Here is a 5038-nt window from a genome sequence, read left to right as displayed (position 1 = left end):
AGAGCTGGAGGCAGCATTGTGAGGTCACTTGTGCCTCTGTGCCTTGTCGGGCAGTGCTCGGGTGTTGGCTGCTGCTGGTGGTGGTGGTTGTGAGGTCACTTGTGAAGCAGTGCATGCTAGGCCAGTGCTGGTTGCCTGGCTGCTCTTGGCAGCTGTGAGGTGAGTGCTGCGTGAGGCCCTGGCAGGCATGTGTCAGTGTGGGAAGGTGCTGTTTGTGCTTGGGAGGTGCCTTTTGGTGTGGCCATTGGTGCTGTGGCTGGTGCCTTGTGTCCCAGGGTGTGCGAGGCCAGAACTGGAGGCAGCATTGTGAGGTCACTTGTGCCTCTGTGCCTTGGCGGGCAGTGCTAGGGTGTTGGCTGCTGCTGGTGGTGGTGGTTGTGAGGTGACTTGTGAAGCAGTGCGTGCTAGGCCAGTGCTGGTTGCCTGGCTGCTCTTGGCAGCTGTGAGGTGAGTGCTGCGTGAGGCCCTGGCAGGCATGTGTCAGTGTGGGAAGGTGCTGTTTGTGCTTGGGAGGTGCCTTTTGGTGTGGCCATTGGTGCTGTGGCTGGTGCCTTGTGTCCCAGGGTGTGAGAGACCAGAGCTGGAGGCAGCATTGTGAGGTCACTTGTGCCTCTGTGCCTTGTCGGGCAGTGCTAGGGTGTTGGCTGCTGCTGGTGGTGGTGGTTGTGAGGTGACTTGTGAAGCAGTGAGTGCTAGGCCAGTGCGGGTTGCCTGGCTGCTCTTGGCAGCTGTGAGGTGAGTGCTGCGTGAGGCCCTGGCAGGCATGTGTCAGTGTGGGAAGGTGCTGTTTGTGCTTGGGAGGTGCCTTTTGGTGTGGCCATTGGTGCTGTGGCTGGTGCCTTGTGTCCCAGGGTGTGAGAGGCCAGAGCTGGAGGCAGAATTGTGAGGTCACTTGTGCCTCTTTGCTTGTCGGGCAGTGCTAGGGTGTTGGCTGCTGCTGGTGGTGGTGGTTGTGAGGTAACTTGTGAAGCAGTGCATGCTAGGCCAGTGTTGGCTGCCTGGGTGCTCTTGGCAGCTGTGAGGTGAGTGCTGCGTGAGGCCCTGGCAGGCATGTGTCAGTGTGGGAAGGTGCTGTTTGTGCTTGGGAGGTGCCTTTTGGTGTGGCCATTGGTGCTGTGGCTGGTGCCTTGTGACCCAGGGTGTGAGACGCCAGAGCTGGAGGCAGCGTTTTGAGGTCACTTGTGCCTCTGTGGCTTGGTGGGCAGTGCTAGGGTGTTGGCTGCTGCTGGTGGTGGTGGTTGTGAGGTCACTTGTGAAGCAGTGCGTGCGAGGCCAGTGATGGCTGCCTGGCTGCTCTTGGCAGCTGTGAGGTGAGTGCTGCGTGAGGCCATCACAGGCATGTGTCAGTGTGGGAAGGTGCTGTTTGTGCTTGGGAGGTGCCTTTTGGTGTGGCCATTGGTGCTGTGGCTGGTGCCTTGTGTCCCAGGGTGTGCGAGGCCAGAGCTGGAGGCAGCGTTGTGAGGTCACTTGTGCCTGTGTGCCTTGGCAGGCAGTGCTAGGGTGTTGGCTGCTGCTGGTGGTGGTGGTTGTGAGGTGACTTGTGAAGCAGTGCGTGCTAGGCCAGTGCTGGTTGCCTGGCTGCTCTTGGCAGCTGTGAGGTGAGTGCTGCGTGAGGCCCTGGCAGGCATGTGTGAGTGCGGGAAGGTGCTGTTTGTGCTTGGGAGGTGCCTTTTGGTGTGGCCATTGGTGCTGTGGCTGGTGCCTTGTGTCCCAGGTTGTGAGAGGCCAGAGCTGGAGTCAGCATTGTGAGGTCACTTGTGCCTCTGTGCCTTGGCGGGCAGTGCTAGGGTGTTGGCTGCTGCTGGTGGTGGTGGTTGTGAGGTCACTTGTGAAGCAGTGCGTGCTGGACCAGTGCTGGTTGCCTGGCTGCTCTTGGCAGCTGTGAGGTGAGTGCTGCGTGAGGCCCTGGCAGGCATGTGTCAGTGTGGGAAGGTGCTGTTTGTGCTTGGGAGGTGCCTTTTGGTGTGGCCATTGGTGCTGTGGCTGGTGCCTTGTGTCCCAGGGTGTGAGAGACCAGAGCTGGAGGCAGCATTTTGAGGTCACTTGTGCCTCTGTGCCTTGGTGGGCAGTGCTAGGGTGTTGGCTGCTGCTGGTGGTGGTGGTTGTGAGGTGACTTGTGAAGCAGTGAGTGCTAGGCCAGTGCAGGTTGCCTGGCTGCTCTTGGCAACTGTGAGGTGAGTGCTGCGTGAGCCGTCGCAGGCATGTGTCAGTGTGGGAAGGTGCTGTTTGTGCTTGGGAGGTGCCTTTTGGTGTGGCCATTGGTGCTGTGGCTGGTGTCTTGTGTCCCAGGGTGTGAGAGGCCAGAGCTGGAGGCAGAATTGTGAGGTCACTTGTGCCTCTGTGCCTTGTCGGGCAGTGCTAGGGTGTTGGCTGCTGCTGGTGGTGGTGGTTGTGAGGTAACTTGTGAAGCAGTGCGTGCTAGGCCAGTGCTGGTTGCCTGGCTGCTCTTGGCAGCTGTGAGGTGAGTGCTGCGTGAGGCCCTCGCAGGCATGTGTCAGTGTGGGAAGGTGCTGTTTGTGCTTGGGAGGTGCCTTTTGGTGTGGCCATTGGTGCTGTGGCTGGTGCCTTGTGACCCAGGGTGTGAGACGCCAGAGCTGGAGGCAGCGTTTTGAGGTCACTTGTGCCTCTGTGGCTTGGCGGGCAGTGCTAGGGTGTTGGCTGCTGCTGGTGGTGGTGGTTGTGAGGTCACTTGTGAAGCAGTGCGTGCGAGGCCAGTGCTGGCTGCCTGGCTGCTCTTGGCAGCTGTGAGGTGAGTGCTGCGTGAGGCCATCGCAGGCATGTGTCAGTGTGGGAAGGTGCTGTTTGTGCTTGGGAGGTGCCTTTTGGTGTGGCCATTGGTGCTGTGGCTGGTGCCTTGTGTCCCAGGGTGTGCGAGGCCAGAGCTGGAGGCAGCGTTGTGAGGTCACTTGTGCCTGTGTGCCTTGGCAGGCAGTGCTAGCGTGTTGGCTGCTGCTGGTGGTGGTGGTTGTGAGGTGACTTGTGAAGCAGTGCGTGCTAGGCCAGTGCTGGTTGCCTGGCTGCTCTTGGCAACTGTGAGGTGAGTGCTGCGTGAGCCGTCGCAGGCATGTGTCAGTGTGGGAAGGTGCTGTTTGTGCTTGGGAGGTGCCTTTTGGTGTGGCCATTGGTGCTGTGGCTGGTGCCTTGTGTCCCAGGGTGTGCGAGGCCAGAGCTGGAGGCAGCGTTGTGAGGTCACTTGTGCCTGTGTGCCTTGGCAGGCAGTGCTAGGGTGTTGGCTGCTGCTGGTGGTGGTGGTTGTGAGGTGACTTGTGAAGCAGTGCGTGCTAGGCCAGTGCTGTTTGCCTGGCTGCTCTTGGCAGCTGTGAGGTGAGTGCTGCGTGAGGCCCTGGCAGGCATGTGTGAGAGCGGGAAGGTGCTGTTTGTGCTTGGGAGGTGCCTTTTGGTGTGGCCATTGGTGCTGTGGCTGGTGCCTTGTGTCCCAGGTTGTGAGAGGCCAGAGCTGGAGGCAGCATTGTGAGGTCACTTGTGCCTCTGTGCCTTGGCGGGCAGTGCTAGGGTGTTGGCTGCTGCTGGTGGTGGTGGTTGTGAGGTCACTTGTGAAGCAGTGCGTGCTGGACCAGTGCTGGTTGCCTGGCTGCTCTTGGCAGCTGTGAGGTGAGTGCTGCGTGAGGCCCTGGCAGGCATGTGTCAGTGTGGGAAGGTGCTGTTTGTGCTTGGGAGGTGCCTTTTGGTGTGGCCATTGGTGCTGTGGCTGGTGCCTTGTGTCCCAGGGTGTGCGAGGCCAGAGCTGGAGGCAGCATTGTGAGGTCACTTGTGCCTCTGTGCCTTGGCGGGCAGTGCTCGGGTGTTGGCTGCTGCTGGTGGTGGTGGTTGTGAGGTCACTTGTGAAGCAGTGCATGCTAGGCCAGTGCTGGTTGCCTGGCTGCTCTTGGCAGCTGTGAGGTGAGTGCTGCGTGAGGCCCTGGCAGGCATGTGTCAGTGTGGGAAGGTGCTGTTTGTGCTTGGGAGGTGCCTTTTGGTGTGGCCATTGGTGCTGTGGCTGGTGCCTTGTGTCCCAGGGTGTGCGAGGCCAGAGCTGGAGGCAGCATTGTGAGTTTACCTGTGCCTGTGTGCCATGGCGGGCAGTGCTAGGGTGTTGGCTGCTGCTGGTGGTGGTGGTTGTGAGGTGACTTGTGAAGCAGTGCGTGCTAGGCCAGTGCTGGTTGCCTGGCTGCTCTTGGCAGCTGTGAGGTGAGTGCTGCGTGAGGCCGTCGCAGGCATGTGTGAGTGTGGGAAGGTGCTGTTTGTGCTTGGGAGGTGCCTTTTGGTGTGGCCATTGGTGCTGTGGCTGGTGCCTTGTGTCCCAGGTTGTGAGAGGCCAGAGCTGGAGGCAGCATTGTGAGGTCACTTGTGCCTCTGTGCCTTGGCGGGCAGTGCTCAGGTGTTGGCTGCTGGTGGTGGTGGTGGTTGTGAGGTGACTTGTGAAGCAGTGAGTGCTTGGCCAGTGCTGGTTGCCTGGCTGCTCTTGGCAGCTGTGAGGTGAGTGCTGCGTGAGGCCGTCACAGGCATGTGTCATTGTGGGAAGGTGCTGTTTGTGCTTGGGAGGTGCCTTTTGGTGTGGCCATTGGTGCTGTGGCTGGTGCCTTGTGTCCCAGGGTGTGCGAGGCCAGAGCTGGAGGCAGCATTGTGAGGTCACTTGTGCCTCTGTGCCTTGTCGGGCAGTGCTCGGGTGTTGGCTGCTGCTGGTGGTGGTGGTTGTGAGGTCACTTGTGAAGCAGTGCATGCTAGGCCAGTGCTGGTTGCCTGGCTGCTCTTGGCAGCTGTGAGGTGAGTGCTGCGTGAGGCCCTGGCAGGCATGTGTCAGTGTGGGAAGGTGCTGTTTGTGCTTGGGAGGTGCCTTTTGGTGTGGCCATTGGTGCTGTGGCTGGTGCCTTGTGTCCCAGGGTGTGCGAGGCCAGAACTGGAGGCAGCATTGTGAGGTCATTTGTGCCTCTGTGCCTTGGCGGGCAGTGCTAGGGTGTTGGCTGCTGCTGGTGGTGGTGGTTGTGAGGTGACTTGTGAAGCAGTGCGTGCTAGGCCAGTGCTGGTTGCCTGGCTGCTC

The sequence above is a fragment of the Rhea pennata genome, unplaced genomic scaffold (assembly GCF_028389875.1).
Source record: "Rhea pennata isolate bPtePen1 unplaced genomic scaffold, bPtePen1.pri scaffold_31, whole genome shotgun sequence".
Classification (NCBI taxonomy): Eukaryota; Metazoa; Chordata; class Aves; order Rheiformes; family Rheidae; genus Rhea; species Rhea pennata.
The sequence above is the reverse complement of the archived record's forward strand: the minus strand, read 5'-3'. Positions refer to the sequence as shown.